Genomic DNA, 26,391 nt, shown 5'->3' on the forward strand with positions numbered 1-26,391 from the left:
GACTCTGGGAGGTAATTGGGCGGCAAATATAAGGAATTCTAACTGCGCAATAAATCGTTGATGACCCGCATTCCGTGAATGCTCTATGTCTCAGCCCTAGTTCGGAGGGAACTAGTGCTTCTGTCCCTCACCACACGAGTAGCGAGAAACTACAAGTGGTGACCCCGACGTGATAGTGATGGATGTGAGCCACATGGTACAGGTACTGGAGGCCCTGGCGCAGCAAGCTGGGTTGCCGAAGGCGATACACTCGGGGCCAGCGGGCCACTGCATCCAATGGTTGCGAGGCCGGGGGGCGGTGGAGGCCCTTGTGGACGTATTAGATACCTCCCGATGGGGATGGATCCGCCAAGAGCTTTTGGAAGCGGTCTTGGCTGGGGAAAAGAAAGCAGGAGATCTAGGGGAGACGTGGGGTGCCATCGAGAAAGTTGTCTCCAGGACAGGAGCTGCTGGAGTGGCTGTGGGACACGGAGGCGCTGCGAGTGGAGGAGCCACGGGTGCAGACCTTTGCATGGGAGCTGTGGAGGAAGGTGCCCCGGGAGGCGCGGCTGGAGCCCCTGGGCCGCGCGGCCGAGTGGGCAGCGCTGGAGCTGCAGCGCAACTGCCAGAAACCGCGGCCGCGGCAACAGCAACAACGGCAGCAGCAAAAAAACGGGAAGTGGAGTGTTGTGAGCCCTGGCAACACTCCCCTTTGTGCGAAAGGGCAGGGGACAGGGGGGTTCCCCACAACGAGCTACAACAACCCTCAAAGCCTACCCTGGGGGAATCCTCCCTACTAACGACATTGTCTTTATCCTTGGCTACCAAGCCGGAGTGTTCAGTTTGGTTTTGATTTTCTAGGGGGAAAAAAAAAAAAAAAAGGGTACCCTTATAGCCTTTTGCACACGTTGTGTGAGTGCCGTGGCGGGCTGTGGACTTGGGACCCCATATACAACTCGTTTGATAGTCTCTCTGTGATCCACATGTACTAGAAGTTGGCAAATATATATCCATGTATATCCATGTTTCTATTAGCCCTTGGAGATTTTTTATGGGTATTGCTGACCACTTCTTCCAATGTAGGCTGGCCACCTGCATTGGAATGAGTGTGCATTTTGGTCAGTGTGAAAGCCCAAGGCTCATGCGATGTGGGGGAGACAGAGCCTCTGTGGGGATGCCCGCTAAAGTTGAGCCTGCCACCTCACACTGTGATGATGCTGCTTGGAGCTGATTTTTGATTGTCTTCACATGGTCCTTACGCCATGTTCTGTATGAGGGACCGTATAGTGGCAATAATGATTGTCTAGGTTTTGTGTTTCAAATGTTGTAATTGCATGGAGTGTGCTTGTGGGATCCCATGCGTGTGTGTGTGTGCTGGAGGGCAGACAGTGTTCTGTATATTTCTTGTTGTTGGGTTTGTGTAAAAGTTTTAATGGGTAGCAGATTAACATTTTGGACAAGAAAGGGTTAATGCAAAAGTGTGGTTGCCAGCAGGTATTTATGGCTGCTGCTAAGCAGGCAGGCAGCTGTAGCTTCACATTCCTTTTCCATCAGAATGCCTTTGAATCACTTTAACCCAGCTCCTTCTCAGGAGCTGATAGCGTGGGAGAGGGGGTATGTTTGTGTCCTCCTACCTACAGGTCCACGGCAGCTGCCTACAAAGTTTGCAAAGCCTTGCCATGAGCTGGACAGACTTGAATATGCTGGACCATTGTCGGTCTTGATCTGGCTAGGGACTCCCAAAATCGCCATGACCTTGCGCCAATGCAAAATGGCCACCTTAGCGTCTTGCTTGTGTTGTGCCATAGCCAAGATGACACTACTACAGGTATCAATCATGACACGTAAATAGCGCATAAAAACTGCAGCGCAACAGTCAGGGACTGGCAGACCTTGTGCAACACGGTCTACACTATTGTTACCTTCAGTTAGGAGTCCAGGGATGTGCGAATGACTGTTACAGTGTTTTGGGCAAATTTCAGCAGCTCACTCAGACAAAGCCTGAAAAAGGACTTGTGCACACTCCATCGTAGCTTCAATGGCTAATGGGGTCTGCAGACCACTGTCGTAGTACAGTAGCTACAGTATATGCTTCCAGAAATCGAACTGCTATTGGCTAGACGTAACCAATATAGATTCTGATTGGCTCAGAAGTGCAGTCCACACATTTTGAAGCAGATAACAAGCTAGCTAAAATTATCCATTCGCTACCTTTCTCACATAACTTGCAGTTTCACTATCCCGCTCCCACATCTTGTTAGCCTTGAGCAAATGCCAAGTTCCTTATTCTACTGCACATAACTGTCCCTTAGTAACCTAAGGCTAGGCCTTGCAGCCTGGGTAAGTTGAATTCAGACCTTGCAACTTAACTCAGAGTTTGGCTAAGACCAAACAGCTGGGATTGCTCACATGTCCATTGTTCAGCTGTATTCTTCATAACCACCATCTCCTAAGGCTAAGACATCTGGGTTGGTCACGAAATGTCCACCGTCCCTTAGCCACTCCACAATTCCCTCTTTTTGTTTTTGAGCAAACCAGACGGATGTTACATTTTTCTTAACCATAGATATCACACACCGCAACATATAACTTTCTACTAATACAAATAAAACTAACACACATAATATAGTTACTCCATCCATCATCTTTCGTTAGCCGTTTAACCCCCTCTTTCAATTGTTGTATACTCTTATAAATTGATTCCAAATGATCTGACAAATTCATGCAGCACATTCCCTCAAATTCAGCACAACCATGCCCCTGTGCCAAAAATAAAAAGTCGATTGCTGCCTTATTTGTTAGGTGGCATGACGAACACTATCGTCAGTCAAAAGCCCACTTAGTGCAAGCATAGTAGCATTTGTCAGTTCCTTCTTATCTTGCTGGGATTCCTTCAGCTGTTGTTGTCCCTTGGTTCATGTCCGACTCCACGTAGGCACTTGCTGAACTGGGTACATGGCCGCTCTTTGCCAGAAAGTCATCCACATCTCTGCCTTTTTCTTTTTATACAAGCCAAACACACTTTGTAGCACTCATAATCATTCGTTGGATACATTAAAAATACACAGCAACAAAATCAAAATCGTTAAAATGACAATAAACACCATTAGTCCACCTTTTACTAGAGCAACCAGCCAACCTGTCAGTCCCCATTCACCTAACAAATTGTCCAGCCAAAAGGCTTGCCCATCCTCATACACTATGTGTAAGATCTTGGTATGTTTCCATATTTCTTCAACATAGGCCAATCACAGGCTGCTGGGTCTGCCCTTTTTCTCCTGGATGTCTCTCTGATAACAGGGCAGGCCATCCCCTCCCATCAAGGTCTGGCATGGCATGTGTCCCCACCACTCCACACCTGCTGGGTTGCAGCCAACAGCGGAGCTAAAGGTTCTTCTTGGTGGCAAACACAGAGGCCAACCCAGTCTTGCCCTTGACTGTGGCAGCAGGCATTTGGTCAACCTCAGTTCTTGTACCTCGTTGTCAGTGCAGGGTTTCACCTGCTTCATCCAGTAACAAGTTGGTATTGTGGCAAAGCATACACAGATTGACATTACCAGAGTAACTATTACAGGTTACAACAGCATGTTGAAAATGCTGATGGCAGTGAGAAACCAGCCAAAGAACTTTCTTACCAGTGGAGTTCTCCCACCCTCTGAATTTGTTCCATTACCTGCTTTATAACACTACCATCATATTAGAATCTTTCTAGCTTTTGCCTTAGCATTTTCTAGCAGCTGCTGCAAATTTGCATACTCTAACATCTCCTTTACAAGTAACAAATCCACACAATACAAGGTATAATTTCTCATTAGCAACTGGCTAGTAAATGCAGGTGGTTTTATACACAAAACCACAGCCTCTAATAAAAGCTATGTTACAAGAACACATATTCAAGTTGTTACTTTTCAGTTGCCCTCAAGTGATGTCCTGTAATCATTTATTTTTCTCCTCCTCTATCTCATTCTGCTTGGAGTATTCACTGTCAGCTCCTGTAGCTGAGGCATTAGGTTCCTCCACTTGTCTGTCCAGCTCATGGCAAGGCTTTGCAAACTTTGCAGGCAGCTGCCATGAACCTATAGGTAGGAGGACAGAAACATACCCCCTCTCCCACGCTATCAGCTCCTGAGAAGGAGCTGGGTTAAAGTGATTCAAAGGCATTCTGGTGGAAAAGGAATGTGAAGCTACAGCTGCCTGCCTGCTTAGCAGCAGCCATAAATACCTGCTGGCAACCACACTTTTGCATTAACCCTTTCTTGTCCAAAATGTTAAACTGCTACCCATTAAAACTTTTACACAAACCCAACAACAAGAAATATACAGAACACTGTCTGCCCTCAGCACACACACACACGCATGGGATCCCACAAGCACACTCCATGCAATTACAATATTTGAAACACAAAACCTAGACAATCATTATTGCCACTATACGGTCCCTCATACAGAACATGGCGTAAGGACCATGTGAAGACAATCAAAAATCAGCTCCAAGCAGCATCATCACAGTGTGAGGTGGCAGGCTCAACTTTAGCGGGCATCCCCACAGAGGCTCTGCCTCCCCCACATCGCATGAGCCTTGGGCTTTCACACTGACCAAAATGCACACTCATTCCAATGCAGGTGGCCAGCCTACATTGGAAGAAGTGGTCAGCAATACCCATAAAAAATCTCCAAGGGCTAATAGAAACATGGATATACATGGATATATATTTGCCAACTTCTAGTACATGTGGATCACAGAGAGACTATCAAACGAGTTGTATATGGGGTCCCAAGTCCACAGCCCGCCACGGCACTCACACAACGTGTGCAAAAGGCTATAAGGGTACCCTTTTTTTTTTTTTTTTCCCCCTAGAAAATCAAAACCAAACTAAACACTCCAGCCTGGTAGCCAAGGATAAAGACAATGTCGTTAGTAGGGAGGATTCCCCCAGGGTAGGCTTTGAGGGTTGTTGTAGCTCGTTGTGGGGAACCCCCCTGTCCCCTGCCCTTTCGCACAAAGGGGAGTGTTGCCAGGGCTCACAACACTCCACTTCCCGTTTTTTTGCTGCTGCCGTTATTGCTGTTGCCGCGGCCGCGGTTTCCGGCAGTCGCGCTGCAGCTCCAGCGCTGCCCACTCGGCCGCGCGGCCCAGGGCACCTTCCTCCACAGCTCCCATGCAAAGGTCTGCACCCGTGGCTCCTCCACTCGCAGCGCCTCCGTGTCCCGCAGCCGCTCCAGCAGCTCCTGTCCTGGAGACAACTTTCTCGATGGCACCCCACGTCTCCCCTAGATCTCCTGCTTTCTTTTCCCCAGCCAAGACCGCTTCCAAAAGCTCTTGGCGGATCCATCCCCATCGGGAGGTATCTAATACGTCCACAGGGGCCTCCACCGCCCCCCGGCCTCGCAACCATTGGATGCAGTGGCCCGCTGGCCCCGAGTGTATCGCCTTCGGCAACCCAGCTTGCTGCGCCAGGGCCTCCAGTACCTGTACCACGTGGCTCCCATCCATCGCTATCACGTCGGGGTCACCACTTGTAGTTTCTCGCTACTCATGTGGTGAGGGACAGAAGCACTAGTTCCCTCCGAACTAGGGCTGAGACATAGAGCATTCACGGAATGCGGGTCATCAACGATTTATTGCGCAGCTAGAATTCCTTATATCTGCCGCCTAAGCACCTCCCCAGGGTCAGCTGGTTCCTGTCCCTCCTAGCAGTTTCCCGTCCATGCACCAATAGCTACACCAGAATACTTTAAACATGAAGTTAGAATAATCACACAATAATCACAGAGGGGAAAAAGAAAAAAAAAAGAAAATGTTGGAGGGGAAGCCTGGGAAGTCATCTGGCCCCAAAGCAGAACCAAACACAAAGTTAGAGCAGGTTGTTCAGGCCCTTGCCTGATGATTTCTGAACATCTCAAAAGATGGATTGTTCCTTAATGTCTCTGGCCAAACTGGTTCAGTGTTTTATCACTTTCATTGTGGCCTAGTATTGAACCTGAATTTCCTTTACTGCAACTGTTTTATATTGCCCCATATCCTTTTTCTGTGCACTTTTGTGAAGGAGCTGAGCCTATATTTTCTGTAACCTCCCACTAGGTAGCCAAAAAGAACAATAAGATCCACTCTTAACCTTCTTTCCTTAGGGGAAGTCAGTCTCAGCTTCTGAGTAATTATTAATAAATGCTACATATCTAACACTTTTTTCACTTTTTCACATATGAAGAAATCCTGTAACATTATTTGTCTCCTTTCAGATCTAACTGTAGACACATCTTTGTGGTAGTGATGTGGCTGTGAGCACAGCATTTACATGGAGCTCATTGGTACCAGACAGACAAAGGTTATTGCCTTTTGTTTGAAGGGTGACAACCATGCTGCATTCCTAATTATACAGCATCTTACTTGCCACCCTCAAAAAAGTTGTAGCTGTAGTACATAATGTTACATTTTCTAGCTCACAGATGGCTTATCTAATTGGAATAGCTTGCTAGAAGTTCCATGAATTAAAAAAGCCCAACAACCACCAAGTATTTTAATCCCTGGTGTGTCATTGCTTAATTAGGTGACACATTAAGCATTAATTGCTTAGAAAGCTAGCATGGTCTTTGGTTTCTCCACTAGAAGAATGAAACTAATTGTGGAAAAATGATTTTAGAGTAACAGGATTTTAGACAATAGTTCATAATTTTCTTTCCATGTCACTGGAAGCACTCTTTCTTGAAATTTCACCGCAAAAATCCTTATTTTTCTTTCAGTGTCATATGAAAAATATTACACATAATACCCTCACTGTCCCTTTTCTGCTTGGTGCTCTCAACAAAACAAACATAAAATCTCATAAAAGCATTAGTGAGAAAGGAGAACCTTCTTCCTAATGAGGACAATCAGGTAGTGGAACAGGCTGCCAAGAGAGGTTGTGCAGTCATAAGAGTGACTGCATAAAGACCTGAGCAACTTGGTCTGACCCTCTTTTGAGCCTAACACTCGACATCCTTCTGAGGTTATCTTTCAATCTGCATTATCTTATGAGAATAAAGCAAACAGAGAATGGTAAAATATAAAACAAACTAAAGATGGGGATTAATCCAACCCATTCTTTGGCTCATGAATTCAGTCAGCTCATATATCAAGCCTATGCCCTTTGTTTTTAATTCTCCATCTAAAAATAAGTTGGAAAATTGAAAAATTTCAAGTAATCTAAATTTGGCAGTATTTGTTTAGAGAATTTGATTTGTTTTATAGCTGTGTATATCTTTGGATTTATTTGGGAATTATTTCTAGTACTGTTCTTTCAATCCATCAAGTTTAAAAAAAAAAAAAAAAAAAGGTTTTCTTCTAAAACAAAAACAAAGAGAAACACTTTAAAACTACTTAGAAATTTGAGTCAATGCCTATTAAGTAGTCTGAACATCTTAAACATATGGGACTTTTTAATTCAGTAAAGCCTGACAATACATGGATTGAAAGATGATTCCTTCCTTTTGTACATGGCCAAGGACAGAACCTAATTAAAACTAGTTTTTTAGAAAATATTTATAGTTATGGAAATTAAAGGGACTGTATCAAGATTTTTTAAGAGATTGAATTTTATTTTTTATAAGGGGATTAATAACACAAGAAATTGAATTCACTATAAAATGCAGTGCTTTTGAGCACATGCACAGTATTGAAATAATAGGGAAGCATTTTAATGAGATAAATGTTATGGTAATAGCGGGAACAAATGTGTGTACATTTTTGCTAATTATATTAATTTTGAGTACTTAATATGATTCACTATGCAATACACACAAATATAGGTAATTCTTTCCATAATGTTTAGAAAAAATCACTTGTCAGGAAATAATATCCTATAAATCTTATAAGTATATATCACAAACACAATTATGTTCTTGGTTCTGTCATTGATTCAGATCCTGTGGAATTGTTAAAATGGTATGCGTTCCTTGATGACAGTGAGATGTGTAATTGTTCGGCTGAAGGTTTAATTTGCCTGAAAATGTCTATTTTTTAACTTATTTATAGCTTTAGAGATATTGACTAAGATACTAATGGAATACATTTGAAGGAAAGATGTGTTCCCCAAAACATTCATCAACTGGGATAGGCAAATTACAGCAGAGGTAAAGAGAGATAAGTAAAATTATTTTTTTCTTCTTTCCCAAGAGCTAAAGACTGGCTTAGTCCCAAGATTTGGATTAAAATCCTTTGCCCAGTGATTTTTCTATGAACTAATTTAATTTAAATGCATCTCTCATTCATTTGGTTGGAAATTTGCAGCAAATTCTAATAATACCAATGCCAAAGCAACTCCCTGTAAAGAATTAAAAATAAATTAATAAATAAAAATAGTGTGCTTAATATATTCTGCTGCTAATAATGTTTGTTCTGAAACATATATACCTTATAGTATAGCCTTGTCTTTCACATGGGTGCTTTGTGATTATACTGATTTTTTTTCTCTGATAAGTGTTAGGCTGCCTACAGTGGCACTCTATACAATGCAGTTATAACCATTATTTTTGTACAGCCTTCGGTACCTCAAGAAAATACTCCTAAAACAACACTTTGTCAAAAATATTGCTGAATATGTCAATAGTAACATAGAAATGAAAACAGAAAGGTCGCTGGCTGGTTCTCTTCAAGAAGTTTATCTTTTCTTCTGCTGTTAAGAGTTATCACAGATCTTGGTAAGAAGTAAGAATACACTATAAAGCACAGACCAGATCCTGTATAAAGTGTGCTAGCAGCAAGCCATATGCTAAAATTTTTCCTCAGTACAAAATCATAGGAGTATACAATATTCCTAGTTAAAAACCACTGTAGTTAAAAATATTATCAACATGTTTCTGCATAAACAGGTCCAGTTCCTTTTTAAGTATCAATAATGTACAACAGAAACATAGCAAAACCTAAGTAGAATCACTTCTTAATTACATATTTGAACCAAGATATTAATGTCATCCTATGATAAGTTTTGCATTTTATAATTATTATGCTGAAATTGGCATCTTCAGTTATTATTAATGCAACTGAAAAATAAAGGCTTCTGGTTACCATCGGACAGAATGGCACAATGTGTTTAGCTACAACCACACTGTACTAGAAAGAAGGAATGCAGCACCGCTGCAGTTAAAAAATGAGATTTCCTCTGAGTTCAAATACCCTTCAAGCTAAAATGTGGCTTGGTGTCTCATGGTCAACTCATGTACTGGGGATTAAGTTAATTAAGAGTTGCCCTAGTCTATTAAGGCTCCCTGTAGACTAATTATTAAAGTGCGTTGGACCATTACAAAAAAGGTTTGCTTATATTATGAGCACTCTGGTACGCAGTAGATTATCTTTGCACTAAAGAACTTCCACAGTAGAAGGATATTACCTACTCCTCTCTTTTATGCCATCTAAGGAATAGAAAACAATACCGATAGGAAATATGCATATTTGTTATTGTTTCTTTTTTATATATTCACATCTGTCTGTTTTTATCAGTTGTCATATTCATTGTAGGTGGAAAAGGTTCTCTTTTTAATTTCCTATTTTTGTCTTCTTTTTGCAGATTGAATTAGCATAGCCTTAGGGGTTTTAAAATCTAATTATGAAACAAAAAAAAATATATAAAATCATTAAAAAGGTTTTCTTACAGAAATGCTGAAACTGTCAACAAGGTCCCTGTTTAGAAAACGCAAGGCTTTTTCCTATATAGCTGTCCTGGTTTAGCAGTAGCAGTCATTTTTTCTACTGGTGCAGTGCTGTGTTTTGACTTTTGGCCTGGGAATAATACTGATAAAGCCGATGTTTTCAGTTGCGGGTCAGAATGTTTACCCCGACCAAGGACTTTGTGAGTCTCATGCTCTGCCAGGGAGGAGGAGAAGCCAGGATGAAGCAGGGACAGGACACCTGACCCAAACTAGCCAAAGAGGTATTCCATACCACAGCACGTCATGCCCAGGATGTAGAACGGAGAGTTCCCGGAAGGGCTGGATCATGACAGGGTGGGGGTGAGGTACCGGTTGGTGAGCGGTTGTATTCTCTTGCTTGTTATTTCCTTTATCATTATTACTATTAGTGGTAGCAGTAGTGGTTTGTGTTATACCTTAGTTATTAAATTGTTCTTATCTCAACCCATAGGAGCTGCATTCTTTTGATTCTCCTCCCCGTCCCTCCAGGAGCGGACGGAAGAAAGGTGGCGGGGAAGTGGACTTCGTGGTTCTGATTTACGGCCTGGGCTTAAACCACGACATTTTCCTTCTTTTTTTTTCCTGTCTTTTAAAAAGCTAGAAAAGGAGGGGTTCAGGCAAGTGATTCTATTATCTCACACTATTTTGATACTAATGTAACTCTGCTCCTTTCACTAATCTGTGTTGCAGAGAGAGCAGTAAGATCAATGAAACAGTACAAATGATCACATGGCCGATATTCTTAAAATCTGATTTCGTTTAAGATATCTACATGTTTCCTCTTAATTCTGAGCTGAACTGAATATCTCCTGAGCATAGATACATTATGTCTCTGACAACATTATCTTCCCCAATAGGGCTGACTGTACTTGCCTGCTAGCCACAGGACTTTATTGAGATATTTCAGTAGAAGCATCCAGGGCAACTCTGTGTGCTTTTCAGATCCCATCTTCGGATTTCCCCTAAAATTTCTGGCCATAGGTACAGCTGATGAAGCCACTCAGTATGAAAACTCTTTGAGTGAGTAATTATGTGGTCTTTCTTAAGGGGCACATTCATCTTCAAGTATATTGCCAGAACAGAACAACAAGGTTGTACATAACACAGTACACTAGAAGTAACAAGCTTTGAAAATGTTGTTCAGTATAACTGACTTATTCTTGTGCTTTGCTATTGCACTATGTGATTTAGCAAGTTCTGTTTGCCATTTAAGACTGTACCATATAGGTGAGAATGTCCTCTCTCTCACAGCAATACATTCATATGAGATATTTCCTCACATCTATACAATCCCAATAAAGTCATAGCGGGGGGGGGGGGGTGTAACGTTGCTTTACATTATATTTCTTGGCACTATGCACACAAATAAATGTGGGGTTAGTATTGCCTTATATGATATTTCCATGCACTGTGCACACCAAGGGCACTGAAGGCGCAGAAAGAGAACAGAGTTGGTATGGATTAACAAGTCGAGATAGTGTTTCCGTGGTTCACCAGTAAAAAAGGACAACCTGATCAGGGAAGATGGAATTCCCTGAGCCTTTGGGCTTGTCCAAGTCACTTTTCCAAAGAAGAAGTCATTACGTGCTCCCTGCTAGCCTGCCTTATAACCTTGAATATATGTCTGTCTATGTTAAGATATTAAGTTTAGCCCAGCATTAGTGAATTACAGGATTTTTTCTCATTTCAACCTGGATAATTGTACTACTGAAACAACCCAGGTAATTGTAATATTGATTTGTATTTTTATTTGTTACTGTACTGTTATCTGGTGATAAATAATTTATCCCTAAAGCTGTTGCTGTGATGTGTATTACCATGTCCCAGATCTGTAACTTAGAAGGGCAAACTTAAGTCCTTTCACCCTGTAACTGCAGGTAGACTTCAGTCTGTCTGTTCAGTGTTAGAATTCCCAAGTACCTTAAACTACTTCGAGATGCATTAGTTTTTAAAATACTGACCATGTCTGCATGAGCCCCATTCTTAAAAACATAATATTTGGTCTGGGTTTCTTATTTTTATTTTTTTAATATATTTGTCTGCATGTACATGTTCTGTGGGGTTTAATATATTACCTATTATCCTTCTGTCCTGGCTTTGCACAGAACCTGTCTATTCTAGGCCAGATACATAATGGGTCTTTTGGAGATTTCTATAATTGTGGCATTAATTTTTAAGAACAACAAAAGCAATATATATATATTTTTTTCCTATGGTAATGAAATGTCCCACTTACATTTTTTCGTTTCAGGACAGAGTAGCTATGGTTTTAATTTCTTGCATTAAAGTAAGGATAAATTTGCCAGTTGGGAGGATACAACAGTGGACATGTGGTGTAACAATTTGTACATTATTTATGGAAGTATTACCACAGCTACCATTTTTAACATACTTCTAGAAGTTGACAGAAAGCTAAAAACATCTACCTAATAATGTGTGTTAGAAATCATGTGGAATGTTCTGAACAAACCTAAAAGCAGATATTTCCTGCATAAAGATAAAAAAAAATTCCATCTCTTCAGTCACAGTATTAATGAAAGCTGCAGAGAATCAAGAAGGGCAGATCGTTGTCTGTTGTTGTCATGAAGGTGATGAAGTATTGTTTGTTTTACCTTTCTGGTCCACACTGATCACATAATTGATCAAATTATTCTGTGCAAAGATAAGGCTTCAGAGCTAGGAACAGAAAGTGTCCAAAGGCAGAAGGAGCAAAATCAAAATGCTAAAAAGCACTACAAAAGACGTAGACATCATCAACTCCATTAAATTGCCAGACAGCACTGATCCCAAATCAACAGCGTTAATATGGATGTATTAGTATTAGTATTACGTGGCAAGATTTTGATAGCAGAGGGGCTACAGGGGTGGCTTCTGTGAGAAGCTCCTAGAAGCTTCCCCAATGTCCAACAGAGCCAATGCCAGCTGACTCCAAGACAGACCAGCTGCTGGCCAAAGCTAAGTACAACAGCAATAGTGGTAGTGCCTCTGTGATAATGTATTTAGGAAAGGGTAAAAACTGCTGCATAACAGCAACTAAGAGAAGAGTGAGCATAGTGACAGAAATGACTCTGCAGACACCAAGGTCAGTGTAGAAAGAGGGGAGAAGGTGCTCCAGGTGCCAGAGCACAGATTCCGCCACAGCCCGTAGTGCAGACCGTGGTGAGGCAGGCTGTGCCCCTGCAGCCCGTAGAGGTCCGTATCTGCTCCCATATAGGAGCAGATATCCACCTGCAGCCCGTGGAGGACCCCATGCCCTGGGGTGGATGACTCCTGAAGGAGGCTGTGACCCCGTGGAGAGATCGGACTGGAGCAGTTTTGCTGGCAGCACCTGTGGCCCTGCAGGGGACCCACGCTGGAGCAATCTGTTCCTTAAGGACTGCACCCTATGGAAGGGATCCACGTTGGAGCAGTTCAGGGAGAACTACAGCCTGTGGGAAGGACTCAACGCTGGAGAAGATTGTGAATAACTGTCTCCTTCGGGGGGATCTCACACTGGAGCAGGGGAAGAGCATGGTGGAGAAGAAGTGGCAGAGACAACATATAATGAACTGACCACAGTCCCCATCTCCTATCCCCTTGCACTGCTCCTGTGGAGGAAGAAGAGAAGTCGGGAGTGAAGTTAAGCCTGAAAAGAAGGGAGGGGTAGGGGAGAAGGTGTTCTTATTAATATTATAATAATAATTAATATAATGATCTTAATATTTCTCTTTATCCTGCTCTGATTAAATGACAAAAAATTAAATTCATTTCCTCAAGCTGAGTCTATTTTGCATGTGTTGGTAATTGATGAGTGATCTCCCTGTCCTTTCTTCAACTAACACACTTTTGTGTATTTTCTCCCCCTGTTCTGTTGAGGGGGAGTGCGGATGATAGAGCAGCTTGGTGGGCAGCTGGCAGTTAGCCAAGGTCAACCCGTCACAAAGGATCACAAAGTTTAAGTCTATTGTTTTTTTAGAGAGCACAAAGCAATCAACTATCCCTATTGAAGAGCTCCCAGCTCTCAAGAGAGTTGAGATTGAGATATTGAAATAATTCTTAAAAATAATAAAAAAACCAGACAATAATTCCATCTTGAAGACATTCTTTAAAGTTATCTCATCATAACATTATACATCCTGCAGATACCCTGCTGTATCACATGTGGACCTTAAATTCTCACACATGCCTGCTTGGTCAAATCACAAAACAACTCCAAAGAGAAAAAAAAACCCAAACCCAAAAGGAGAAACAGAGGAAAGTGACAGAGGAGACCACTTGTCTACTATTAGTGACAGTAGTCTATTTCAGCATTTATCACAGAATCATAGAATCATAGAATGGTTAGGGTTGGAAAGGACCTTAAGATCATCTAGTTCCAACCCACCTGCCGTGGGCAGGGACGCCTCACACTAGACCATGTTGCCCAAGACTCTGTTTAACCCAGCCTTGAATGAAACCATGTGGCATGTATGTGATCTTTAAATGGGTATAGAATCCTTGTTTTAAAAGCTTTTTCTTTAAAGAATGTGGTGTGATGCAATGATCTAACTGGTTACCATAGGAACAGCTGAAGACTTTCAGACTTTGAAGGTTGAATCTGCAATAAATGTGGCTCCAGGAATAGGTCCAGTCTGTGTATGACTGTTAGATCCTTCTGACAGGCTGTAAAGCTATCTATGTGCCTAAAAATCAATAAAGAAAAAGATGTGACAGAAAAACCTAGCAATTACAAGAGGAAGACTATCTAGTTAAATAAAAGACTATGGTAGATCAGTAAACCAAATGAACCTAAAAACAATGTCATAGAAAAGACTTAGAAGAACCAGCACATTTCTAAGCATATTAATGAAATATTCTTCTCTTTTTGTAATTTCTAATAAGGTCTGTATTTTTTATTTTTTTTTTATATCCTCTAAATTTTATTTCAGGGGCACAATATTCATAGTTGAATAATTATACATGATCTGCTGTACTCACTGGCAGCTGTTGCATATTTTTACTTTTAACACTTTGAAAACTTGGGGGGTGTCCTGGGTTCAGCAAAAAAAGCAAATATGAAGAATGGAAAAACACGTACATGCATTCCTGTTAAAAAAATGTTTTTCAGTGTTTAGGGAGCTGTTAGGCATAGGATTAATGCACTTAACACCTTGCTAAGGCATCCAAACAGTCTTTGCTGCCCTGGCAGGAGATAGATCAGCTTTTGCAGCCCTCTGGATTGAATCCTCAATGCTGCTCAGCTGGCATCATCTTCTATCTCTGTTGACATGGGTGACTCGACCCAAGGATGCTTTGCTAGTCTGACTAGCCTTCCTTGCTTTAGCATTTTATACCCTTCTATGCTGGTACTTTCCCTCCTGAATCCTCCTGAACAAAAGAATTCCGTCCTAACAAACCCAGCTCCGTAATTTTGCCTTTCTTATTTATCCACAGACTTTATTACTGCTGTTTCTTAGCCACATAAATCAAGGATGGGCTGCTGTGTCTTATCAGAGTTGATCCTTGAAGTCTTGGAATCCCAACCAATGAAACAAAAAGGAAGGGAAAGCTTAGAACAGTTAGTTGCAACACTCCTTCAGAAATTATTTGTTGAGTAGATGATGGGAAGCACAAGTGATGAAACAAAGAAGCAGCAATAGTTGCTTTGGAGTGGAGATACGGGGAAAAGTACATTGTCTGCTGTTATCCTTTGAAGTGTTCAGGCTCTTTGGCCATCATAATAAAATCTTTGACAAAAGGCTATTGTTCTCCAAAGCTAGATGGGACAGCATGTTAGGAAAAAGTAACTAGGCTGAAAATCAATACGGATTAAAAAAAAAAAAAAAAAAAAAATAAAAAGAGGAAAACCAGTCTTTACTTTTGCAGTTATTGAATTTTATATGTAGGTTTTAAAAATCTAAAATATTGAAGAAATAAACAAATAGGCAAGCTTACAAAACTAAGTGATGATGACCAACAGTCCTGACATCATAGGTTTTTGTGACTGCTTATCTATTATTCTGTTTATTTTTATTAAAAACTGTTGTTCTATGTTTGTGTGTTTGTTTTCTGTGTATGACTCCAGATTAAAAGTAGGGAGAAGGATTTGGAAGGATAAAAATACTGATATATTCTTTTTTAACTGTTTTATTAAAATATTCATTACGTGAACTATAGCGTCAGGAGGTATGAGCTATGATTAGTTAGTAAAAACTTGGATTTCCTGAATATTAGCTTAAGACACTGGGCTTTTGCTGCCCACATTGCCCTGTGTTTCTGTGTTTCTTTGGTATGCTGTGGCTTACACAGTCTTCAGAAATGGCATTTCACATCCATGGTCAAAGCTTCATAAACAACACCTTCTTACTTTAGCAGAAACACTTAGTATTGCCGATTTTATTTGGACATACTGCACAATTTATTTTCAATTTCTTTTCTTTAAATTATGTTGGGGGATCTTCAGGCAATGTAACCATTCTACAGAGACAGTAGGGTTTCACAGTGACATTCCTGAATGCTAATATTGACTCTTACATGGACAAGAGCAATCTTGAAGTCTAATGTTGTCCATTTTGTTGTTATAAAGGTCTTTTGTATGTTGCTTTCTCTGTCTGCAAAAATCTGACTAATCTCCTTCTGTGGAGAAATATTAAAATTTTGAGGTTTAGTTCAGCTACATGAGAATTGTTCATCTGCTTTGAGACTTACAATTTGAGTTAGTGTAGGCAGTCATTATTAAGGGTACAATCATATTACTGTTCTTCTGAACATGTAAGCATACAAAAAAAGTAAGGGTACTTGTCAGGATAATCATAATGGTGATAGAAAGCACTGCTGGAGAGAGTCCAGCGAAGGGCAACTAAGATGATTAAGGGAGTGGAGCATCTCCCTTATGAGGAAAGGCTGAGGGAGCTGGGTCTCGCTAGTTTGGAGAAGAGGAGACTGAGGGGTGACCTTATTAGTGTATATAAATATATAAAGGGGGAGTGTCACGAGGATGGAGCCAGGCTCTTCTCAGCGGCAAACAATGATAGGACAAGGGGTAATGGGTACAAACTGGAACACAAGAGGTTCCACTTAAACTTGAGAAGAAACTTCTTCTCAGTGAGGGTGACGGAACACTGGAACAGGCTTCCCAGGGAGGTTGTGGAGTCTCCTTCTCTGGAGACATTCAAAACCCGCCTGGACACATTCCTGTGTAACCTTATCTAGGTGTTCCTGCTCTGGCAGGGGGTTTGGACTAGATGATCTTTTGAGGTCCCTTCCAATCTCTAACATACTGTGATACTGTGTGTGTGAACAATCACTAGACTGTAACGGTTCTGCCGTCATACTCTTTATTTTCCATGGATCAAAGCAACAGCTTTTAAAGATGCTGTTGCTCTTTTACTTGTCCTACAAACTCCTACTTTCTGTTGCTACTCTCCAGCCAGCTAATAAAATTAAAATCTCAATGAAAAAAGTGTCCATGAGATTTTCTCACAAAGTGACTCTTCATTCAACTTTTGCTATAAGAGAGAACCACCAGAGAATCCAGGATATCAGCACAGTGAGCATCACTTGCATACTGCAAGTCTTTTCATTGCTCTTACATCTTGATTGCTCTCACCAGTAGCATATAGTAACTTTTGAACATACATAGGAGAAAAAAATTCAAGCAAAGGCACAAAAGACTTTTCTGTGCATTTTAGCTAATACAAAAACTAGTTAAAACAATTTCTCTTAAAGAGCAATTGAGCACTTACATCCAATAATGAAATCACTAGATGGTATCTATGAGATGGACTGAACTTGTCCTATGTTGTTGACATTTTCTTTTATTTACATTAGTACATCCACTAGTTTGCCAACTGTGAACTGATTGCAACTACATAAATTGCAAAGTGGGTGTGTCCTTGTTTAATGAAAACTGCAATTTACTCTGATTTCTCCACTTGAAGTTGTATTCAGAACTTCTTGGAAGAAACATCTCCTGAAAATGGTCTTTTGCCTAGATCTGATCCTAACTGTTACTCAGCCACTCAGCAATTCTTCAGTGTCAAAAATAATGAAGAATGAAAAGAAAATCAACCTTCTTCAGGAAAATTCCTTCCTTCCTTTTTCTGGATAATAGTGTGGGGAAGTAGAATAGATTGATCCTTTTTAAAGATTGTTTCAAAAGGTGTTTGAAGCTCACCTACACAAAGAGAAACTTTGACAGTGCTTTTGAAGGGGTGAAATTTATTTTTTTTTTTTAGAAAAAATGATCTGCATCTTTCTCTGAAAGCTGTCAGTAAGTCAATGGATTGAAGACCTCTACAGATGGAAAGAAGATGGGCAAAGAGACTTGTAATTGAGCTCGTAGTTGATCTAATTTGTTGACTTGGTGTAGGCTGGGAAGAGAAGCAGATGAGAAAGAGGTGAAAATAATAAAAAGATAAAAACTTATTAGCATTTTATAGAGGATCTGAATTCAGTATATTTCTTACATAGCTATTGATATTACTACATTGAAATATCTATACTGCTTACATATATTTATATGCAGAACCATCAACTGCAGCCAAATTCTGGCAAAGTCCTTTGTAGATATGGCTGGTGAGAACCTTTTCTCATATAATATTGTGTGCTAAGTGTCTACACCTCTGGGTTCTCTCTCTAAACAATAAAGACAAAGTGGCACTTCTGGAAGGTGAGTCATTCAATCTGCCTTAAGCATCTGTCTTCATAGAAAACTAAGTGCTAAGTACTTATTTGTCTCCACACTCTGTCAACTGTGTCTGTAGCTTCTGAATTAGCCATTGTATCATACCTTCTTTGCTAAATACAAACTTCAGCACTTAGTCTGATTTGGGGTTTTTTTGTTTTTGTTTGGGTTTTTGTTTGTTTGTTTGCTTTTGTTTGCTTGTTTTTATAACCTAATTAAAGTTGGTTTAGTAAAAGGGCAAGATGTACAATCATTAAACATATTTAACACTTCACAAATTTTCAGTAAAATCTGAAGTGTGGAAATAGATTAGTAAATAGGTAGTATAAATGGCAGGTTTTGAGAATTCTAAAGTTTCTGGAGTGTTAGATACTGCCACAATGTGAGTAAGGAACAATATAGATATGGTACTTTAATTGCTAATACTGCCTGCTACCAAAAGGCCGAACTTGTCATTCTGCTTAATGAAATCTATTACTTAACAGTTGAAAACACTCCAAAAATTATTAAAATTAGCATAAATATGTAAATCAGTTAAGATATACTTACTTAAGTTATTTATACAAACCTTTATATAGGAAGTATGTATAAACTCGCGTATATAGTATAAAATTCTATACATACGACCTCCAACAGCTGAAATTTGAAAATACTGACAAGTGCTCGTTTCTGCACATTTGATGAAAGGAAATAAAAATCTTATTAACTGCTACATAAAATGTAATATGAAGTAATTTAACTGTCCTCTTAAATATGAAAAAAAAAATTGTTAAAAGAATAATTAAAATATTGGTTAAAAATAATTTCAGTCTTAATCCAATTATAGTATGTTGCTCCATTCCCCAACTAGTATGCAATCTGATTGCTAAAACCTGGCTTCAGTATCAAAACCATATCTTATGCTGAATCTCCATTATACTTCTTGAAAGAAATAGAATATTGGATTGAAATATTTCATCAATATTTATCAGATCAGTTATATTACAAACAGCTGTTCTTTTTTTTTTTTCTGAGAGCGCAACAAAATTAAATAACTATTCAGCATATGATAATTTTCCCAAACATTTAAACTCTATTTACTTCTTAAAATCTTTTTATAAGTCAATTCCCAGAAAATATTCCCAATACACTTGAGAAATCTTGAAATATCTTCTTTTCTTTTCTCTTTTGCTTTTTTCCCCAGACTCCTTAGAAGTACCAAAAGAAAAAAATCTCCTAAAGGCAATGTCATAAGCCAATATATGACATTCTGAATGTCATAAAATATATTTATAAATATATAATATAAATTTATTTATAAACTCATATATAGATAACTGAATTTCAGCAGTACTTTCCATACAAAAGGTTGCAATAATTTAAATAAAAAATACTGGGCAAGGAATAGCTAAATTCCTGTAGTTTTTTTTTTTAACTTTATTTTCATGCTCATCAATAAGGCAATGATAAAATAAGTGTCATAATGGCAGTGGTGAAAGAAAAAAAGACTGGCAATTAATAGGTAAAGTTTAGATAAAATTAAATATATTCTGTTTCTACACATCACCTGCTGACTTCTCCCATCTCATTTATGGTGCCATTTATTTGCAATAGGACTTTATGTTTCTGATTGCGGTGTCATCTTTGGATCAGATTTGCTCATTAGGAACCACACCAACCTTGTAGTTAAGATTTTACTTTTCCATTTCATGAATTTAGAAAAATTATGATCTTGGCTTGACTGGTGAAGAGCTGAACCTTTGTTAATTTATGCAGCATTCTAAACCTAAGTCTGCAGGTACCACTTGTGCTGAGTTCTCCATGAAGGACGTTCAGCGGAAAATAAGATCCTGAGGACAGGCTTCCCATATATTCAAGCAGCTGAAAAATTGAAGTATTTCAAAATGGATTTTTAAAAATATTTTTTTTAGTTCCTTAAAATTTGTTGTGGTTTAAGCCCAGGCCGTAAAGTAGAACCATGCAGTCTGCTTCCCCCCCCCCACTTTTCTTCCCTCCGCTTCTGGAGGGACGGGGAGGAGAATCGAAAGAATACAACTCCCACGGGTTGAGATAAGAACAGTTTAATAACTAAGGTATAACACAAATCACTACTGCTACCACCAATAATAATAAAGGAAATAACAAGGGAAGAAAATGCAACTGCTCACCGACCGGTACCTCACCCCCACCCTGCCGTGATCCAGCCCTTCTGGGAACTCTCAGTTCTACATCCTGGGCATGACGTGCTGTGGTATGGAATACCTCTTTGGCTAGTTTGGGTCAGGTGTCCTGTCCCTGCTTCCTCCCGGCTTCCCCTCCTCCCTGGCAGAGCATGAGACTCACAAAGTCCTTGGTCAGGGTAAACATTCTGACCAGCAACTGAAAACATCAGCTTTATCAGTATTATTGCCAGGCTGAAAGTCAAAACCACAGTGCTGCACCAGCTACTAAGAAGAAGAAAAACTGACTGCTGCTGCTGAACCCAGGACAAAATTAAAAAGCAATTCTGCTGAATTTCTCACTCCTGATGTGTATTAATAAATTGTTTGTGATTTCTTTGGTAGCCAAAGGAAAAATTAATAATACCTTTAAAACAATTATTCTCTTTGTCTCAGCAAGTCTTCAGCAACATAGAACTTTCATATGTATTATTAAATTCCAGCATTACACTACAGATCCAGAATGATGGAATTCAACATACCCTGAGATGCATGAGAATGGATATAAATCCAAAATGCAAACATCATGCTGGACATATCAGGAAAAAAAAAGACAAAATATTTGTGATACAATCTAAGTAATTCACAGATTTATTATTTCATATGGAATCTACCATTCAGAGATTTATACAATCTGTGTCATGATTCATTTCTGATTCATTTCTGAGCTATTGACAATTATGATATTTTTCTGGGTAGCTACCAAGTCTGACTGGAGAAATACTAATGACATTAGTTTTGTTAGAAAATGCTAATTGGAGAAAACCCCAAACTTTCATTAAAAAATATTAACTTCTTTTCAAATGAGATATAAGGAGACCTTAAAATTTTCTTTTTAACAGGTTTAACTGGAATTATTCCTTAGCATAAGATATTGGTTGGTAGGGCCTGAAGGTAAGAGCAGAAGCATACATAGAAATGTTCACTCCACAGTTGTGTTTTCGATTTTGGTTTTGATTTTAGTTTTGTATTTGTGTTTGGTTTAGTTTAGTTTCATTGTGGGGTTTTTTTGGGGTTTTTTTTGGCTTTGAGTTTTTTTGTTTATTTGGTTTTGCTTTCTTAAATTATTTTATTTCTTTCTGATCACTTTTCCCCACTACAAAGAAGAAAATGAACAAACACACAAAGCTATCTCTATGGATAATTAAAAACTCAATGTCAAATGAATTGCCTGATAAAATGCACATGTTCCAGCTTGCTAAAGAAATAAAGACTACCTTTGCTCTGGGTTTAGTATGAAAGAACTTTAAAGCTATTTTAACTGAATTTTCCAACTCAAGAATATTTCAAAATACCAGCATTTTGTACAGTATTTTTTTCCTTCTCTTTCTTTTTTTTTTTTTTTTTATTTTTTTTTTTATTTATTTCATTATGAATTGACTGATTGCTATCTAATTTGGAGATTATTTTATAGAACACATATATATTTAATAGCAAGTGTTATGACTTCCCCAGAGAAAACATAAATCTTAAAATGGAGCAGTAGAGAGCAAAACAGATTCTGAAGAAATATAAACCAATCTCTACTCTGCCTTTAATATCACTTCTGAGAGCCATTCTTTATATAGGGTTTAGTTGCTTTCAATTTAACTGCATTATATTTCTGTTTAGATAGTGCACAATATTTTCTTTTCCTAATACAGAAACTAATGAATAGCTGTGGATGACAAACTTGGACATGTGCCCAAGAGAGGGTTAGTGCAAATAAAAGGAGTAACATATCAGTGAGGAACTCAGTTAACTATCATAACCCTATCCCACTCTGGATCCCTGTCCCCAAAGGAACAAGTCCCAACTCCAAATGCATACGCAAAATGATTTGAGCACTACTTGTGTTTTACAGTCAGATGTATAGGGTCATTCATCATCAAGTGAGGCTTTTAGAAATATTATCTAGGCATTATTTCTAGAAATCTTGTTTCAATAACAGAAAAGTTAGTTGTTTCTTTTTTGAGGTAGCTTCTGCACATTCCCACTAATGGGACCCATCACTGAAAATGTTGTCTATATTGATGTTTTTGTATGTCTAATTTACCTAAGGACATACTTACCTAAGGACATACAGATGTTAATTAATCATTGAAACTGTAGCCAAATCGTGAGTTTCCTTGATCGCAAATGTAGGTTTTAATTAGCATTTTATTGCATTGCTTGGAAAGGGATAGAAAGAATGCAGATACTAAATAATGCAAATTTAATATACCGTAGAGTATATATGGTATTGCTACAATTCAGTGTAGACTATTGAAAGTTCATGAATTTTTAAATATTATTTCTGTGTTTTGTAAACTGTAAGTTAAAAAATATGATGGCCTTGCTCCATAACTTTAACTGATGTTGGTAGGAATTCAAACTCAGTTCCTGTATTTTGAAACCCCCATAAGATAATAAACAATCTGAAGAATTCATATCATACTACCCTTCTGTGCAACATCTCAAAAGTACTCCTGAATATGTACTACTTCTTTCACAGTTGATAGCTCTAATGGAGGGATGTCACAATCCTCAAACAGTAATATCCCTAAATACATTTATGTCTGAGTCTTCCCCAAAAGATACAGAAGTTCTTGTAATAAATGCTACTAATAAACTCTCCAGTTCTTGCATCAGATACAAGCTGTGTTAAGCCTAGATCTCTTTAATGGCATTTTAAGTCATGATCAGGCAGAAAGTTATGACAGCTTCCAAGAAGCAATTCCACAACTTCCATGAGAGTGTAGGCAGAAATTATGTAATGTCATCATAATTTTGGTACCACTGAAATACAAAATGGTGCAGGAGTCATAAAGTGGCATCAGGTAATTAGAAATTAGCTTTATATTAAAAAGTAAATTATTGGAAACAAACTTTTATATGTTACAACTGAATTGTTACGGTTAAACAGATGGCTATGACAAAGATTTAAATGGTTGCTTTTTAGATAAGCTGTATACCAGAAATGCCAAGATGTGAAAAGTGTGATAATCTACCCCTGAAGTAACAAATCTGTTTACCAGTCTTTTCAAATCATTCATATTGAGCAAGGATCTCAACCTGGCAATATTTCTTAGGTAATGCGATATGTTCTGTTAGCAGTTTTAAAAACGTTCATAGGCAAAGCAGAGCACAATGTGGGTAGATCTTTTATTCACTAAGCAGAGGTTTGAAGGAAAAAATCCCAAACCTCTAATTTAATTTATGATTATTTTTGTTTAATTGTTAAATTTTCAATCAGTATCATACAGTAACTGGAGTCTAGCTAAATGCCTTTGCATAAATAATAGACAAATAGACAAGGCAATTTATCAGTTTAGTAATAAATGACATCTGTACAGTTACAAAAACCAGATAATACCATTTAAAAAATCAGTAGAAGCACTTCAGCAGCAAAGACTTGTTTCTTTCTATCATTAGTCATTGCCATTCTGTTAATATAATTTAACATCTGATTTAAAGTTTGTGGAAAGATTATTTTCTATTTTAATATACTTAACATTTTGAACTATAAAGAAAAGAATAAAAAATGGATACAATTTCAAAATATTTCAAATATTTACTTCAAATAAATATTAAAATACACACAAATGACCAAATTGCCCTAAACATCAGGCATTAAATAGACTTTAAACCCATTAACATTTTATATCTGTTCTATATCACTTTGGATTTCCTTTCAAAGCTTCTATCTCTTTTGCTGTTTAAATATATTATGGAATGCAGTCATTATTTCAGGAGCAAGTCCACGTTCATTTGAGGTACATTAGGATGCTCAGCTGTGTCAGTACTTTGATGCTGAAGCTTTACACTGGGACTTCGAAATGTAACATAGGAAAATACCAAAAAATGTCTCAAGCTGGTAGTAATGGAGTCTTTGAGAAAGTCGTTATCTTATTTCCTTCACTTGTACCAGTATCCCTACTGCTTTGGGGTACATATTAATGGTTCATCTCATTAGATGTCTCTGAAATTAAGAAGAATTTTTTGTAGTGGTGACAATGATAGGTCTAAGGGTGCAAATATGAGAAAATAAAATAATATTTTGAACTTCATAAAATATGCTTCTTTTTTTCAAATTATCTATAATATATCTTAAAGTGTTTTATAATTTAAATTCTAGATTGCTGGACGTAATAAAGAAATAGGCAAATAATGTCAATTTATCCAAACTCTTCTATAACTAAAATTGGTAAGGCCTTCCCTGGTTAACTCAGGATCAAGTTGGTAGTCCTAACCTAAGAGCAATATATTAAAATCCTCCTATTTTACACTTTATTTTTCCTACTGAGTTCAGTACAACCCATCAGGTCAAAGGGGAAAGTGATTTTTAAGTTAAAATGTAAAGAAACTACTGCAGTTGTCACTGCACGCATCATGGAAATATCTAAGCACTTTGGGGCAGAAACACTGTATCTGATGGAAAAGGGACAAGGTCAGAAAGTCAAACCAGGCAGACACAAACAGCTAAGCTTAATTTAACACCATATGTGAACTGAGAAATACTGGCTAGCATATCAAAAAAATGCCTGAGGAAGTCTCTTTGTATAGAAGTCACTTTACTTACCACTAGTGACTCATCCGTAAGAGTTTTTTACTTCATTACCTCCACACTCAAGGATCTACAAAAAGCTTGTTGGTCTTAATATACTAGATACTTAATATAATAGAATTTAGAATTTATGGAAATTCTAGTTTCTAGATTCTTCAGTGCATGACTCATCTCCTACCTAAAAGTCTAGCGAAAACCTCACCCCACTTGTTTGTAGTTAAGGTGAAATCTAAATATACTTTTTCAAGAAGACTGGATTTTTATGCTCTGAAAAATTTTCTATGCTTTTTACTATTCTTTTCAACTCCCACGTAAAAATGGACATAAATGGTTAGCAAGACACAGGAACTACTTTACTAGTGTGGGCATACTTAGTATAGCTAGTTCTTATGCCTCTCTTCCTAATAATTATTTGAGCAACACATACCAGAGGTATGCGGTTAAGATCCTTGTGCTGTGATTCTTTCTGATTTGTACACTTACTGCAATTTTCACAGTGTCCAAGTACCTGACATTTCAATGTAGACTTTTACTATCTTTTGTATTATTAAAAGTATCAGAATAAAGCATAAAATTCACTATTATCCATGTCTCTCTTCCTCTCATCTCTTCTTAGCAAGTATGATATCTCTCCAAAATGACTGGGAAGCAGCTTGCTTCTAGAAAAGGTTCTGTGCACCTTCACCTAGAAAAGGCTGTTAGCTGCAGAATCTCCTGATGGATATTCGGCTTTGAATATACGTTATCTCGAAAAAAGCCTGGATCTTTGGTGCAGTTCAGGACATGTATTCTCCATGTCAAGAAACACCTTTTTTTAAGGTTGTTTTTTTAAAATATCACAGATAAAATGTTAGGTCCCCATCTTAGACTGTTAAAAAGATATTCTCTGAGCAGACATCATGCAAATGGAAAGGAGATGTAAGACACCTGAATTTAAAAAAAAAAAAAAAAAAAAATTACTTAATTCATAACTTACCTAAGTCATTCTATTAAACTTGTGTTGAGGGGGAATCAGAATAAAAAGGCAAAGAAAAATCAGCAGTATATTTTGAAATGCTAATAAAAAGTCTGTTGTCAAATAGTAGGTGCTTGCAGAGATGGTAACAATAACATTACGATGTAATCAGATTCATTATTCAATGCATGGTTTTGGTCTGCAAATGGCAGTCAAAATGAAAAGGAATTGCACATCACAAGATGAAAAATGTATTTAATATTAATAGAACTTTTAGATATATGAATGCTCTTGTGATCAAAAATGTCTACTGTGAAAAATTACAATTAAATATTCCACCAGTTTCTATGTATTTTCTGCCACAGTGCCTCTTAATTATACCAGCTTTCTGATAAGAAAAAAACCTAATAAATCTATATTTATTAAG

This window comes from Psittacula echo (genome assembly GCF_963264785.1).
Source record: "Psittacula echo genome assembly, chromosome: 1".
In the NCBI taxonomy this organism is placed as follows: domain Eukaryota; kingdom Metazoa; phylum Chordata; class Aves; order Psittaciformes; family Psittacidae; genus Psittacula; species Psittacula echo.